Here is an 18,005-nt window from a genome sequence, read left to right as displayed (position 1 = left end):
TAATAATGTTTAAAATGGTTTGACCATCTAGATCTGTTTACACTTGATTGATATCCAGAAACAATGTGTGCCTGGCTACCTCCAGAGGCCAGCTGAGCCACTGGCTTAATCCTATTCTTTAAGTTTTATTTTTGCTTTGGTTGGAGACGTGAATCCCAACATATAATTTGTTAACTTGTCGACAAGTTAATAAGCTATTTACTGTATTGCGAAAGGAGATGTATATTTTGTGTCAGTGACTGAGTCTGGCGTTAAATCCAGTTTGTATACAAATGAACAATTGATATGTTGGATTCACGTCTCCATCTCAATTAAACATCGTAAGTTTGATTTGGTTTAGTTCTATTTTTTAACTTACATTTTTGGTTGAGAAGTGAATGCAGCGTATCAATTATTCATTTGTAGATGAACTGGAATTAAAGCCAGACTAAGTCAGTGGCACAAAAGATAAATGGTGGCACAGTTGGAACTATCCAAGCAGAAGTTACATCTCCTTCAAATGTTGATATTTGGTTGTGAAGACAACCAAACACAATTCAATATCCAGTTTGTCTACAAATTAATAATTGATTTGTTGGATTCACTTCTCAACCAAAAATGTAAGTTAAAAATAGGACTACATCTAATCAAAGTTTAAATGCACTTTAAATCGCATTTGTTTTTATTTAGTCCTATTTTTTTACTTAGAATTTTGGTTGAGATAGACAAGGGATACAATATATGAATTATTAACTTGAAGACTAAATTTGAAATCAACCAAAGCTTGAAACCCTAAGCCTACCCATAAAACATCAATTAACTTCTATGGGCTACGCGGGACACAGCCAGTGAAATATCAGGGCGGCAAATTCAAAAACAACAAAATGTCATAATTCAACTTTCTCAAACATACAACTATTTTACACCATTTTAAAGATACACTTCTCCTTGATGTAACAACATTGTCCGATTTCAAAAAGGCTTTACAGCGAAAGCAAAACATTAGATTATGTTAGGAGAGTACATAGACAAAAATAATCACACAGCCATTTTCCAAGCAAGGACATATGTCAATAAAACCCAAAACACAGCTAAATGAAGCACTAACCTTTGACGATCTTCATCAGATGACACTCCTAGGACATTATGTTAGACAATACATGTATGTTTTGTTCGATAAAGTTCATATTTATATCCAAAAACAGCATTTTACATTGGTGTGTGATGTTCAGAAAATGTATTCCCACCAAAACTTCCGATGAATGTGCACATCAATTTACAAAAATACTCATCATAAACGTTGACAAAATATATAACAATTATTTAAGGAATTATAGATAGACTACCCCTGGATGCAACCGCTTTGTCAGATTTTAAAATAGCTTTACGGAGAAAGCACATTTTTCAATATTCTGAGTACATAGCTCAGCCATCACAGCGAGCTATACAGACACCCGCCAAGTTCGGGCAACCTAAACTCAGAATTAGTATTAGAAATATTCTCTTACCTTTGCTGATCTTCGTCAGAATGCACTCCCAGGACTGCTACTTCCACAAGAAATGTTGTTTTTGTTCGAAATAATACATATTTATGTCCAAATACCTCCATTTTGTTTGTGCGCTCAGAGCACTATCCAAAAGCATAACGCGCGAGGGCGGTACCAGAGACGAAAAGTCAAAATGTTCAATTACCATATTTCGAAGCATGTCAAACGCTGTTTAAAATCAATCTTTATGGTATTTTTAACGTAAAATTGCGATAATATTCGAACCAGACAATAGCGTATTCATTCAAGGAGAAAAAGAATGAACCGCGCGCTTGCGTGACCGCGCATATCCAATCCCTTTGTCCGCAGGCAGTCCACTCAGTAACTAAGCTCCTATTATCTGCCCAGTAACAGGAGAAGGCTGAAACAACTTTCTGAAGGCTTTTGACAGCCAATGGAAGCCTTAGGAAGTGCAACGTAACCACACAGATACTGTAGTTTCAAAAGGGACTAGAAAGAAGAACTACAATTCTCAGATCCTCCACTTCCTGGTTGACTTTTTCTCAGGTTTTTACCTGCCATATGACAATTTACAATTTGATTTCTGTTATATTCACAGACACCATTCAAACAGTTTTAGAAACTTCAGAGTGTTTTCTATCCAAATCCACTAATAATATGCATATTCTAGTTTCTGGGCCAGAGTAGTAACCTGTTTAAATTGGATACGTTTTTCATCCAACCGTGAAAATACTGCCCCCTAGCCCAGACAGGTTAATAGCTTGGGTGTGTATTTGCTTCAATCACTGAACACAACTGTAGTTATTACAGACTATAAAGGGAAGCACAGCTGCGAGCTGCCCAGTGACACGAGCCTACCAGACGAGCTAAATCACTTCTATGCTCACTTCGAGGCAAGCAACACTGAGGCATGCATGAGAGCATCAGCTGTTCCGGACGACTGTGTGATCACGCTCTCCGTAACAGACGTGAGTAAGACCTTTAAACAGGTCAACATTCACAAGGCTGCGGAGCCAGACAGATTACCAGGATGTGTGCTCCGGGCATGTGCTGACCAACTGGCAGGTGTCTTCACTGATATTTTCAACATGTCCCTGATTGAGTCTGTAATACCAACATCTTTCAAGCAGACCACCATAGTCCCTGTGCCCAAGAACACAAAGGCAACCTGCCTAAATGACTACAGACCCATAGCACTCACGTCCGTAGCCATGAAGTACTTTGAAAGGCTGGTAATGGCTCACATCAACACCATTATCCCAGAAACCCTAGACCCACTCCAATTTGCATACCGCCCAAACAGACCCACAGATGATGCAATCTTTATTGCACTCCACCTTTCCCACCTGGACAAAAGGAACATTTATGTGAGAATGCTATTCATTGACTACAGCTCAGCGTTCAACACCATAGTACCCTCAAAGCTCATCACTAAGCTAAGGATTCTGGGACTAAACACCTCCCTCTGCAACTGGATCCTGGACTTCCTGACGGGCCGCCCCCAGGTGGTGAGGGTAGGTAGCAACACATTTGCCACGCTGATCAGCCTGACTAACCGGTGTCTGTATGTAGCCTCGCTACTTTTATAGCCTCACTACTGTATATAGCCTGTCTTTTTACTGTTGTTTTATTTCTTTACTTACCTATTGTTCACCTAACACATTTTTTGCACTATTGGTTAGAGCCTGTAAGTAAGCATTTCGCTGTAAGGTCTACACCTGTTGTATTCGGCGCACGCGACAAATAAACTTTTATTTTATTTTATTAGAGACAGGCTTCTATTTAAGCCAGGCATCTATTTCCTTAATGCACACAGCTTTTTCTCAATAGAATGTTGAGAAGACTACCACAGAGTTAATTGTGATCAGTATGACCATTATAACAATTATAATAACAAATCGATTGCAGATCAGACTTACAAAGACTAGGCTGCCTATTATGTTTTTCAGCACCATTCTCTCACTCCTTGCACCTTGTTGCACCGTAGTTGCAGCAAGATCACACCAGATAGACTTCAGTATTCAACATTTGTCCAGGTCCCCAGCACGTCGGGAGATGCCTTCAAACCATAATCCTTACCAGTCCGAATTAATGCCTAAACTTAACCGTTAAGTTTTTTACTCTTAACCAACAATTTTTTTGGGGGGGGGGTTGAAAGTTGAAGCTCATTTACTGCATTGCTGAACAATTAAAAACGTAAAAATGCTATTTGTAGAACAGGAAAAAACTAGCAAAAATGACCCCAGCCATTATCACCTTGACTGCTGTAGGTTCATTCACCACAGTTGATCTAAAAACACAGCCTTAGCTATACAATTGTAATGTTATACCTTTTAAAGGGGGGGAAATATGAGAAGTTATTCCCACTGACACGTAGCATCAGTGACTGTTAAGTCAGTTGTAATGTTGAATTTCACAAAATCATTAACTCTACATAGATATCTCTTTTTCTCAAATGACATCAAATCAAATGTATTTTTATATAGCCCTTCGTACATCAGCTGATATTCTCAAAGTGCTGTACAGAAACCCAGCCTAAAACCCCAAACAGCAAGCAAAGCATGTGAAAGAAGCACGGTGGCTAGGAAAAACTCCCCAGGAAAAACTCCCTAGAAAGGCCAAAAACCTAGGAAGAAACCTAGAGAGGAACCAGGCTATGAGGGGTGGCCAGTCCTCTTCTGGCTGTGCAGGGTGGATATTATAACAGAACATGGTCAAAATGTTAAAATGTTAAAATGTTCATAAATGACCAGCATGGTCAAATAATAATAATCATAGCAGTTGTCGAGGGTGCAACAAGCACGTCCGGTGAACAGGTCAGGGTTCCATAGCCGCAGGCAGAACAGTTGAAACTGGAGCAGCAGCACGGCCAGGTGGATATAGTGTTCACACTTGTATTCCTAAGCATTACTAATCAAACAGACATCAATGAAGCACAAAGATGTTCGTACTATCAGATTCACATTAATTATTAGAATATTTCTTACGAGTCCATATTAATATCAATGATGTAGTGGTAAATAAAAGGTGGGAAATGGGTAAACTATAAACTCCAGTGTGCGATCAAGATAAAATGAACAACCACCAATATAAACAAAACTGTATGACATTTTTTGAACTGTATTGTCTGCATTTTAATGTAGGCCTATAGGGAAGATAGGAGATGTTGAAGATTCATATTGAAACATATATTTTTTATTTTGTTCCTAACTCACGGTCTCTCAAACTTGGTCCTCGGGACCCCAAGGGGTGCACGTTTTGGTTTTTGCCCTAGCATTACACTGCTGATTCAAATGATCAACTAATCATCAAGCTTTGATCATTTGAAACAGCAGTGTAGTATTAGAGCAAAAAACTAAATGCACCTCTTGGGGTTTAAATTATACACCAACTCCCTGCATAATTTTTTTAGCAGTAAGACTGAAGCTAGTTTATACAAATACAAAAATATAAACACAACAAGTAAAGTGTTGGTCCCATGTTTCATGAGCTGAAATAAAAGGTCACAGAAAATGTCCATACTGTCACAAGCGTCAAAAGGATTAGACCAAGGCGCAGCGTGTATAGTGCTCATCTTTGGATTTTAATGAATGCACTTCAACAACAAAATAATAAACGCTCAACAGTTCCGTCAGGTACAATCACTAAACTGTAAATAAATACCCACAAAACCCAAAGAAAAACAGGCTGCCTAAGTATGGCTTCCAATCAGAGACAACGAAAGACACCTGCCTCAGATTGGAAACCATACTTGGCCACACAAGGAAAATGAAACATAGAAACAGAAAACTAGAACAAATTCTCATAGAAACAAACCAACCCCAAAACACACAAAATAATCCCCCCCCCCCGAAGGTGCAGACCCCACCCCAAACAAAAAACCCACAAAAACAACCCAAACATAAAGGGAGGGAAGGGAGGGTGGCCACCGTCTACGACGGTCCCTGTGCTACACCCAACCCTTCCGCCAATCCTCCAGCTACAGAGGTGTTTCTGGCTCTGGGCGTAGCCCCCGTTCTGCGCTGCAGACCGTTACCGAAGGCTCTGGGCTGCCGACCGTCGCCGGAGACTCCGGGCTGCAAGGCGTCGCCGGAGGCCCCGGGCTGAGGGGCGTCGCCGGAGGCCCCGGGCTGAGGGGCGTCGCCGGAGGCCCCGGGCTGGAGAGCGTCTCTGTAGGTTCCGGACTGGGGACCTTCGCTGCAGGCTCCGCGCCATGGATCATCACTACTGGTTCCGCGCCATGGATCATCACTACTGGTTCCGCGCCATGGATCATCACTACTGGTTCCGCGCCATGGATCATCACTGGAGCCTCCGGGCCATGGGTTATCACTGGAGGCTTCGTGCCATGGATCATCCCTACAGGCTCCGTGCCATGGATCATCCCTACAGGCTCCAGGCCATGGATCATCACTGGAGGCTTCGTGCCATGGATCATCCCTACAGGCTCTGGGCCATGGATCATGACTGGAGGCTTCGTGTCATGGATTAACCCTACAGGCTCCGGGCCATGGATCATCACTGGAGGCTTCATGCCATGGATTATCGCTGGAGGCTTCGGACCGTTGATCATTACTGGAGGCTTCCTACGGGGAGCTGGAACCAGTCTCACCAGACTGGGGAGACGCACAGGACACTAGGTGCGCAGAGCAGGCACAAGGCACACTGGGCCGTGGAGGTGCACCGGAAGTCTGGAGCTCAGGGCTGGCACACCCCGTCCTGGCTGGATGGTCACTGTAGCCCGACACGGGCGGAGCGCTGGCACAGGGCGAACTGGGCTGTGCTGGGGAATGAGGGCTGCCGTGCGTAGAGCAGGCGCAGGATAAACTGGGCCGAGGAGACGCACTGGCGGCCAGATGCGTTGAGCCAGCGCACTTCTTCCTGGCTGCCGGCCAACTCTCGCCTGGCAACGCTGCAGAGCCCGTACCGACCGCACCGGACTGTGCATGCGGATGGGCGAGAGTGCGCATTACCCCATAATGCATTTCTCACCCCTCTGCATGCCCGCTCCGCAGTGCCCTCTCCGCCGGCACCATTTCCCGGAATCTCGCGTCGAACTCAGCAATTGACTCCTTTATTGGCGGTTTGCTCCACAGCTCTCTCCTGTACGCCCGGGAAGTTAGGTCAGGGCTCCCCTGACCTAGCCAAACTACCCGTATGCCCCCCCAAATTTTTTGGGGGGGCTGCCTCTCAGCCTCCTCTTGCCGTTCCTCCCAGTAACGCCGTTCCGCCTTCGCTGCCTCTATCTCCTCCGGCGGGCGGCGATACTCTCCCGGCCTTGTCCACGGTCCTGCCCCATCCAGGATTTCCGCCCAGGTCCACGACTCGACGTACCTCCTCCCACGCTGCTTGGTCTTCTTATGGTGGATGTTTCTGTCACAAGCGTCAAAAGGATTAGACCAAGGCGCAGCGTGTATAGTGCTCATCTTTGGATTTTAATGAATGCACTTCAACAACAAAATAATAAACGCTCAACAGTTCCGTCAGGTACAATCACTAAACGGAAAATAAATACCCACAAAACCCAAAGAAAAACAGGCTGCCTAAGTATGGCTTCCAATCAGAGACAACGAAAGACACCTGCCTCAGATTGGAAACCATACTCGGCCACACAAGGAAAATGAAACATAGAAACAGAAAACTAGAACAAATTCCCCTAGAAACAAACCAACCCCAAAACACACAAAACAACCCCCCTGCCACGCCCTGACCATTCTACGATGGCAAAATGACCCTTCTCACTGGTCAGGACGTGACATATACGAAGCTTATTTCTCTCAAATATGGTGCACAAATTAGTTTACATCCTTGTTAGTGAGCATTTCTCATTTGCCAAGATAATCCATCCACCTGACGGGTGTGGCATATCAAGAAGCTGATTAAACAGCATGATCATTAAACAGGTGCACCTTGTGCTGGGTACAATAAAAAGCCACTCTAAAATGTGCAGTGTTGTCACGTAACACAATGCTACAAATGTCTCAAGTTTTGAGGGAGCGTGCAATTGGCATGTTTAATGTTAATTTCTCTACCATACGTCGTTTTAGAGATTTTGGCAGTAGGTCAAACTGGCCTCACAACCGCAGACCACGTGTAACCACACCAGCCCAGGACCTCCATATCCAGTTTCTTCACCTGCGGGATCATCTGAGACCAGCCCCCAGGACATTTGATGAAACTGTGGGTTTGCACAACCGAATACTTTTTGCACAAACTGTCAGAAACCGTCTCTGAGAAAACTCATCTGCGTGCTCATCAGGGTCTTGCCCTGACAGCAGTTCTGCGTTGTAACCGACTTCAGTGGGTTTATGCTCACCTTCGATGGCCACTGGCATGCTGGAGAAGTGTGCTCTTCATGGATGAAATCCGGTTTCAACTGTACAGGGCAGATGGCAGACAGTGTTTATGTCATCATGTGGGCGAGCGGTTTGCTGAGTGCCCCATGTTGGTGGTGGGGTTATGGTGTATATATAGGCAGGCATAAACTATGAACAATGAACACAATTGCATTTCATCGATGGCAAACTGAATGCACAGAGATACCGTGACGAGATCCTGAGGTCAATTGTCGTGCCATTCATCCGCAGCCATTATATCATGTTTCAGCATGATAATTCACGGCCACATATTGCAAGTTCTTCCATGGCCTGCATACTCACCAGACGTGACCCATTGAGCATGTTTGGGATGCCCTCTGAATCGACGTGTACAACAGCATGTTCCAGTTTCTGCCAATATCCAGAAACTTCGCAAAGCCATTGAAGAGGAGTGGGACAACATTCCACAGGCCACAATCAACAGCCTGATCAACTCTATGGGAAGAAGAAGTGTCGAGCTGCATGGTGGTCACACCAGATACTGACTGGTTTTCTGATCCACGCCCATATCTTTTTTTTTAAGGTATCTGTGACCAACAGATGCATATCTGTATTCCCAGTCATGTGAAATCCATAGATTAGGGCCTAATGAATGTATTTCAATCGACTGATTTCCTTATATGAACTGTAACTCAGTAAAATCTTTACATTTGTTGCTTGTTGCGTTTATTTTTGTTCAGTGTACATTTCATGAATATCATTTTTTAATTTTTAATTTTAGCAAGGACTTATAGATGACCTGGAGCCAGTGGGTATGGCGACAAATATGTAGCGAGGACCAGCCAACGAGAGCATACAGGTCGCAGTGGTGGGTAGTATATGGGGCTTTGGTGACAAAACGGTTGGCACTGTGATAGACTGCATCCAAGTTTCTGAGTAGAGTGTTGGAGGCTATTTTGTAAATGACATCGTCGAAGTCAAGGATCGGTAGGATAGTCAGTTTTACGAGGGTATGTTTGGCAGCAAAAGTGAAGGAGGCTTTGTTGCGAAAGAGGAAGCCGATTCTAGATTTTATTTTGGATTGGAGATGCTTAATTGAGTCTGGAAGTAGAGTTTACAGTCCAACCAGACACCTATGTATTTATAGTTGTCCACATTTTCTAAGTCAGAACCGTCCAGAGTAGTGATGCTAGTGGGGCGGGCGGGTGCGGGCAGCGATCGGTTGAAGAGCATGCATTTCATTTTACTGGTATTTAAGAGCAGTTGGAGGCCACGGAAGGAGTGTTGTATGGCGTTGAGTCTCGTTTGGAGGTTTGTTAACACAGTGTCCAAAGAAGGGCCAGATGTATAGAGAATGGTGACGTCTGCATAGAGGTGGATCAAAGAATCACCCGCAGCAAGAGCGACATCATTGATATATACAGAGAAAAGAGTCGGCCCAAGAATTGAACCCTGTGGCACACCCCCATAGAGACTGCCAGAGGTCCGGACAACAGGCCCTCCGATTTGACACACTGAACTCTATCTGAGAAGTAGTTAGTGAACCAGGCGAGGCAGTCATTTGAGAAACCAAGGCTGTTGAGTCTGCCAATAAGAATACAATGATTGACAGAGTCGAAGGCCTTGGCCAAGTCGATGAAGACGGCTGCACAGTACTGTCTTTTCTCGATGGCGGTGATGGTATCGTTTAGGACCATGAGTGTGGTTGAGGTGCACCCGTGACCAGCTCGGAAACCGGATTATGTAGTGGAGAAGGTATGGTGGGATTTGAAATGGTCGGTGGTCTGTTTGTTCACTTGGCTTTCGAAGACTTTAGAAAGGCAGGGCAGGATGGATATAGGTCTGTAACAGTTTGGGTCTAGAGTGTCTCCCCCTTTGAAGAGGGGGATGACCGCTGATTTGTAGGGATCCAGATTTTACAGCTCTATTAGAACGTCAGCTGTCTGGATTTGGGTGAAGGAGAAGCATGGCCAGCCGTAGAGAAATGCTTATTGAAATTCTTGATTATCGTGGATTTATCAGTGGTGACAGTGTTTCCTAGCCTCAGTGCAATGGGCAGCTGGGAGGAGGTGCTCTTATTCTCCATGGACTTTACAGTGTCCCAGAACTTTTTGGAATTAGTACTGCAGGATGCAAATTTCTGTTTGAAAAAGCTAGCCTTTGCTTTCCTAACTGACTGTGTATATTGGTTCCTGACTTCCCTGAAAAGTTGTATATCGCGGGGACTATTTGATGCTAGTGCAGTACGCCACAGGATGTTTTTGTGCTGGTTAAGGGCAGTCAAGTCTGGAGTCTCATTCAACTGAGACTGCTCTTCTCTGTGTCACAGAGGCTCTCGGCACTGCTAAAGCTAACTCTCTCTCCTCTGCTCTCATCCTTCTAGACCTATCTGCTGCCTTTGATACTGTGAACCATCAGATCCTCCTCTCCACCCTCTCCGAGTAGGGCATCTCCAAGTCACTTGGCTTTGTCATATCCTCACATGGTCTCTCCTATCATTGCTACGCAGACGACACACAATTAATCTTCTCCTTTCCCCTTTCTGATAACCAGGTGGCGAATCGCATCTCTGCATGTCTGGCAGACATATCAGTGTGGATGACGGATCACCACCTCAAGCTGAACCTCGGCAAGACGGAGCTGCTCTTCCTCCCGGGGAAGGACTGCCTGTTCCATGATCTCGCCATCATGGTTGACAACTCCATTGTGTCCTCCTCCCAGAGTGCTAAGAGCCTTGGCGTGACCCTGGACAACACCCTGTCGTTCTCTACTAACATCAAGGCAGTGACCCGATCCTGTAGGTTCACGCTCTACAACATTCACAGAGTACGACCCTGCCTCACACAGGAAGCGGCGCAGGTCCTAATCCAGGCACTTGTCATCTCCCGTCTGGATTACTGCAACTCGCTGTTGGCGGGGCTCCCTGCCTGTGCCATCAAACCCCTACAACTCATCCAGAACGCCGCAGCCCGTCTGGTGTTCAACCTTCCCAAGTTCTCTCACGTCACCCCGCTCCTCCGCACACTCCACTGGCTTCCAGTTGAAGCTCGCATCTGCTACAAGACCATGGTGCTTGCCTACGGAGCTGTGAGGGGAACGGCACCTCCGTACCTTCAGGCTCTGATCAGTCCCTACACCCAAAGAAGGGCACTGCGTTCATCCACCTCTGGCCTGCTCGCCTCCCTACCTCTGCGGAAGCACAGTTCCCGCTCAGCCCAGTCAAAACTGTTCGCTGCTCTGGCACCCCAATGGTGGAACAAGCTCCCTCACAACAAGACACCTGAAACCCCACCTCTTTAAGGAATACCTGGGATAGGATTAAGTAATCCTTCGAACCACCCCCCCCCCCCCCAAAAAAAATATATAGATGTATTATTGTAAAGTGGTTGTTCCACTGGATATCATAAGGTGAATGCACCGATTTGTAAGTCGCTCTGGATAAGAGTGTCTGCTAAATGACTCTTCAGGCTATCTCTACAGTAGATTGCAACTCCTGCCCCCTTTATCAGTTCTATCAATTCATCAATCATAATAAATTGTCAACACTTTGTTTGTTTCTGATGCAGACGGAATAATTGTGCCACTTATCAGTACACAAAATATTATATAAAACACCATTGTATACAACAGCTAACAATATCTATACCACAATGCAGTTGTAAGCATGCTAGGTATTCTATATCATACTACAACATCAGTCTAACTGAATATGGATGTTGTGTTGGTTGAATGTTCCAAAATGTTCTTCAGCTGGTGAACCTCTTCTTGTAATAGCAGCTGGTTTAGGTTAATGGCAGCTTGTGTTGGGTTTGGGGGCTGTGACTCTGGCTCCTTGTAGACAATCGTCTTGTCCTTTCTGCACTCCACAGCCAGGTAGACAAGCCTTTCGCACACTTTCTTCACCACCCACTGCTTCGACCTCTTGCAGAAGATTTATCTCCTGGAAAGACATGCAGGCTGATCATGAGGATGTGTAACCATCCAATAAACCCATGTTCATCTATCTGTAACAAAAAAGGATACAGTAGACTGGTATGTGTTTTGATACACTTTTGAGTCAATAATGGCATTGAGACAGGCTGTTAGCAAAGACGTGAAACGGGGGGCTTGACTTGTAGACAGTCTCGTCATGTATTGTGTATGAGCACCTACAGTTGTGCTGTTGAGTAGACAAGCAATGCCAACAATAGAGTGAATAGGCTAGAAGAGTATATTAACAGCCCCTCTCCCCCATGTCAAAGAACTGACTGCAAGTGTGTGAAAAGTTTGAGGCAGTTGTAGACAGTTTAGTCACAAGAGGGTATTGTGCTTTTATAAATAATGTACCTTTGGCTGTACTGGCTTGTTTCAAAGTCAGATGATGTTGAGGTTGAGTTTATTCCAGGCTGAAAGCTTTCATGGAATGGGTCACAGACTATGTACTAATAAAGCTGTTGTCAAAGTCATCATCATCAGCAGCAGGATTAGTCTTAACCAACATTTTACTACTTTGCCCCCACCAATATACACTCAAACAATGTACTATATCCACCCACCTCCCTCATCTCAATAAATCATTCATACTAACCTTCACATACAAAACCCACCCCCAACAGACCCCGGTGAGTCACCCAGACCATCCCCTCCTTACTAATACCTCCATTTCTCCAATTTTCTCCAAGCCTTGCATGAACAATCAACTAAGCCTCCATAATACAGAGAAAACTACAGTAGAAGTTGTAGCCTAGTTGTAAACACCAACTATAGCAACAAGACATGGACAATGCTTATTCCTAGCTCCAGTATATTTATTTGCTCATCATGGAGTCATGGAAAGATTGAGTAGATTTTAGAAGTTGACTTACACTAGTTCCTGGTGCTGAGCTTAATGTTGATGCCTCTGCAGATGTTGATGGGATCGGACTCTAAATAGAATATAGTCACGTTAGCCTCTGTGGTAGTTAGTTAGCTAGCTAGCTAACTGTTAGCTAACGTAGCCTGACGAAGCTAACGTTAGCATGCAAAGTTACAAATTACATCGGCAGATATCAGCTGCCAAATTATATTGATATGCTTTGGAATGTATAGCCAGCATATTATGAAAGCCAGTTAGCTAGATTTTGGTTTAGATGAACAAATGTAGTTCGCTAGCTAGCAATCTAGGTAGCTACATTATTTCAGGTTGACTTATTTTCTGCTGCGCGGATGTTGGCTGATCAGATAGCTCCCTCTTTGAAGTGAAGGGGAAAATCGATAGAATAGCATCACTTTTCAACATTCGACTACATGGCAACCCCATTTGAGACTTCAGTTCCATTTCGAAATCCTCTCGCTGAAAGTGCTGGCTACAAAGACAGACATTTTTATATTTCTCACACCTCCACGACGCGGTCCTCCACATCCTAAAATTGTTATGAATTCTGGATATTGTGGTGTGCTTACAACCAGGCCATGTAGCAGGTAAGATGCATAAACGCTCATATTTGCATTTAATGAGGAAATTCTACATTTTTATGACACATATGATATGTTAATAACACATTAATGGACATATACACTCACGGGCCAGTTTATAAGGTAAACACATCTACTACTGTCTGGTGCCCCCCTTTGCCTCCAGAACAGACTGAATTCTTCAGGGCATGGATTCTACAAGGTGTTGGAAACAAGTGTTTCTCATTTGGTATCAATGGACCTAACGTGTGCCAGGAAAACATTCCCCACACCATTCCCCACGCCTGTACCAGGCAGGATTGGTCCATGGACTCATGCTACTTACGCCAAATCCTGACTCTGCCATCAGCATGACGCAACAGAAACTGGGATTCGTCGGACCAGGCAATGTTTTTCCACTCCTCAATTGTCCAGTGTTGGTGATCGCGTACTGATAGGAGTGTAACCTGGTGTGGTTGTCTGCTGCAATAGCCCATCCGTGACAAGGATCGACGAGTTGTGCGTTCCGAGATGCTATTCTGCACACCACTGCGCCATTATTTGTCTGATTGTGGCCGGCCTGTTAGCTTGCACGATTCTTGCCATTCTTTTCAACCTCTATCATTAACAAGTTGCTTTCGCCCACAGGACTGCCGCTGACTGACTGGATGCTTGTTGTTTGTCGCACCATTCTCTGTAAACCCTAGACACTGTCATGCCTGAAAAGCCTAGGAAGGTGGCCGTTACTGGATAGATACTGGACCTGGAGCTCCGGGAGTTGACGATCATACTATGCTTAAAGTTGCTCAGGTCACATGTTTTGCCCATTCTAATGTTCAACAAAACAGTAACTGAATTCCTTGATGCCTGTCTGCCTGCTTTATATAGCAAGCCATGGCCACGTGACTCACTGTCTGTAGGAGTGATCCATTTTTTGTGGACAGATGGTGTAGCTAATAAACTGTCTGGTGAATGTATAGTGAAATAGAGCAGCTGTGAAATTCCCCTTTGTGTATAGAGAGAGATTTCACATATTTGGCAGAAATTTTACATGTGTATATAAATAGATAAATTCCCCTTTATTTTGTATTATTAGGATGTTTAGTAAGCCTATAGGGTTTTCTTATAATACATTACTTTTGGGGGTGGTTTCCTGGTCACTGATTAAGCCTAGTCTAGGACTAAAATTAATGTCAATGAAGAATTTCCATTGAAGGTGCTTTTTGGTCTAGGACTATTCTGTGTCTGGGAAATCAGCCCAAAAGCACTGCAACTCTATGGACAATACAATCATTTGTAAGAAAAAGATAAACTCTACATTTGACTAATACTACAGTATTGTGAGAGGAGGGGTTTACACACCAGCAGAACAACAGCTGATCCACTTGACACAAACAGTGTGTCAGTTTTGTAGGCAAATACTGAATGATGGGGTTCTTAATGAGAGAGTATGACAGTGTTTACAGTTTGGAATGCTCCTTGTTTCCAGAATCCATTATAAGAATCATGTTAAGACAAGCTCTAAGGCACAAAAGAATAGCATATTCTTGGTTATAGCCTGTACAATCCAAGGAGGATTACAGTTTGGAGAACTTCTTCAAATGGATAATGTGTAAGTTGACAACATGTAACACGAGAGTAGGTAACATGATTCTGAAGGCGTTCTTTGTAAAAGGTAACATTGCATGAAATTCCACAAAACATTCCCAAAAATTCCACAAAAGCAAGACAAGGCTCTCTGTCTCTTCTATGTCACAATTGAAGAACCTCGGTTGACATTTGATATATCGACACAGGGAGTACTTGTTATTCCATAATCCAGCTATTGTTTGAGTTTACAAGCCTTTGTCTCAGTGTGGTGAAGAGTAGAATAACAACACGTGCTGGTAGATTATGTTATGTCAACTATCTTGCAATTCTGTTGCATTGAAAACTTCAGTTTTTGTATCCGTATTTAGAGTTGGGGAATGCTTGTCTATATTCACAAGTTCTTAAGCTTGAACTGGGGTTTCATGATATGTGTGAAGGAAATCAAATAGTTTTAATGTAATAGTTTACCCGACTCTAATATCCTTTTCACATTACCATACCACCAAAACCGTACTGTGCTGGCGCAGATTTTTTCACACGGTTCCAGCAACTATGGTGGATGCGTAACCTGGCCAGCGTGGGTTACTCAACTCAATGCTGAAAAGGGTCGTCTAACCTACTGTACTTCTAACCCCTTGCCTTTGAACTATGTTTTGGGGGAACGGTTCAACCGAGCGGTTCAACTGACCTCCTGCAAGACGATACAATCAGGTCAGGGTCAACATGTAGGCTATCAAGCGTTTCAGAGTAGGCGTGCTAATCTAACATCAGTTTTGCCATTTAGATCACAAGGAATAAGATTGCATGGACAGCTGATGCTAGATCAGCACTCCTACTCTGAGACTCTTGATTCATACCACCCCAGATTTCAGGAACTGAGGCAATGGACATGTTCAATAGCTTTGAAAAATGCCACTGCATTCCTGAGGGGAGATTTTCCTTGCCACTATATCGCCTTGGGCTTTCTTATAGGCTTTGGAAATGTCTGTCTGGGTAAATAAATCTAGGGCAGAGATACAGTGAAAAGCAATTAAAAACAAACTGCATTGAACTACACTGCTCAAAAAAATAAAGGGAACACTTAAACAACACAATGTCACTCCAAGTCAAACTGTCCACTTAGGAAGCAACACTGATTGACAATAAATGTCACATGCTGTTGTGCAAATGGAATAGACAACAGGTGGAAATTATAGGCAATTAGCAAGACACCTCCAATAAAGGAGTGGTTCTGCAGGTGGGGACCACAGACCAGTTCTCAGTTCCTATGCTTCCTGGCTGATGTTTTGGTCATTTTTGAATGCTGGCGGTGCTTTCACTCTAGTGGTAGCATGAGACGGAGTCTACAACCCACACAAGTGGCTCAGGTAGTGCAGCTCATCCAGGATGGCACATCAATGCGAGCTGTGGCAAGAAGGTTTGCTGTGTCTGTCAGCGTAGTGTCCAGAGCATGGAGGCGCTACCAGGAGACAGGCCAGTACATCAGGAGACGTGGAGGAGGCCGTAGGAGGGCAACAACCCAGCAGCAGGACCGCTACCTCCGCCTTTGTGCAAGGAGGAGCAGGAGAAGCACTGCCAGAGCCCTGCAAAATGACCTCCAGCAGGCCACAAATGTGCATATGTCTGCTCAAACGGTCAGAACCAGACTCCATGAGGGTGGTATGAGGGCCCGACATCCACAGGTGGGGGTTGTGCTTACAGCCCAACACCGTGCAGGACGTTTGGCATTTGCCAGAGAACACCAAGATTGGCAAATTCACCACTGGCGCCCTGTTCCCTTCACAGATGAAAGCAGGTTTACACTGAGCACGTGACAGAGTCTGGAGACGCCGTGGAGAACGTTCTGCTGCCTGCAACATCCTCCAGCATGACCGGTTTGGCGGTGGGTCAGTCATGGTGTGGGGTGGAATTTCTTTGGGGGGCCGCACAGCCCTCCATGTGCTCGCCAGAGGTAGCCTGACTGCCATTAGGTACCGAGATGAGATCCTCAGACCCCTTGTGAGACCATATGCTGGTGCGGTTGGCCCTGGGTTCCTCCTAATGCAAGACAATGCTAGACCTCATGTGGCTGGAGTGTGTCAGCAGTTCCTGCAAGAGGAAGGCATTGATGCTATGGACTGGCCCGCCCGTTCCCCAGACCTGAATCCAATTGAGCACATCTGGGACATCATGTCTCACTCCATCCACCAACGCCACGTTGCACCACAGACTGTCCAGGAGTTGGCGGATGCTTTAGTCCAGGTCTGGGAGGAGATCCCTCAGGAGACCATCCGCCACCTCATCAGGAGCATGCCCAGGCATTGTAGGGAGGTCATACAGGCACATGGAGGCCACACACACTACTGAGCCTCATTTTGACTTGTTTTAAGGACATTACATCAAAGTTGGATCAGCCTATAGTGTGGTTTTCCACTTTAATTTTGAGTGTGACTCCAAATCCAGACCTCCATGGGTTGATAAATTGGATTTCCATTGATTCTTTTTGCGTGATTTTTGTTGTCAGCACATTCAACTATGTAAAGAAAAAAGTATTTAATAAGATTATTTCTTTCATTCAGATCTAGGATGTGTTGTTTAAGTGTTCCCTTTATTTTTTTGAGCAGTATACATTGAGGAAGAAAATGCAATTGACCTGTGCATCAATCTAAGTAACATAATACAAAAATCCCTATCAAAATTTGTCAGTTTAAGCTAGATATATGTTTTTTTGCATGTGCTGCGTCTCAATCTGCCGCATCCACCTACTGTACAGTATGTCAGCTTTACACATCTGCGGTGGAGGTGACTGAGCTACAGCGGTGTTTGTCAGACCATGAGACATCCCAAAAATCAGTCTATTCACGAAAACGTCTGCAGCATCCGAACGATCTGAATGGCCTACAAACTAATATGACCACTCATGGAAAGATGAGACTCTCACGAACATGATGCTGTTCTCCGTTTTGGTCTATGACCCCCAAAAGCCCCACGGGACTCATGTGAAGTCGGCAATGCTGATTTACCAACTCTGGGTCTTCCTTTCCTGTAGCGGTCCTCATGAGAGCCAGTTTCATCATAGCGCTTGATGGTTTTTACGACTGCACTTGAAGAAACTTTCAAAGTTATTGAAGTTTTTCGGATTGACTGACCTTCATGTCTTAAAGTAATGGTGGACTGTCATTTCTCTTTGCTTATTCGAGCGTGCCTTGACATAATATGG

This window comes from Salmo salar, chromosome 13 (assembly GCF_965601325.2).
Source record: "Salmo salar chromosome 13, fSalSal1, whole genome shotgun sequence".
Classification (NCBI taxonomy): Eukaryota; Metazoa; Chordata; class Actinopteri; order Salmoniformes; family Salmonidae; genus Salmo; species Salmo salar.
The sequence above is the reverse complement of the archived record's forward strand: the minus strand, read 5'-3'. Positions refer to the sequence as shown.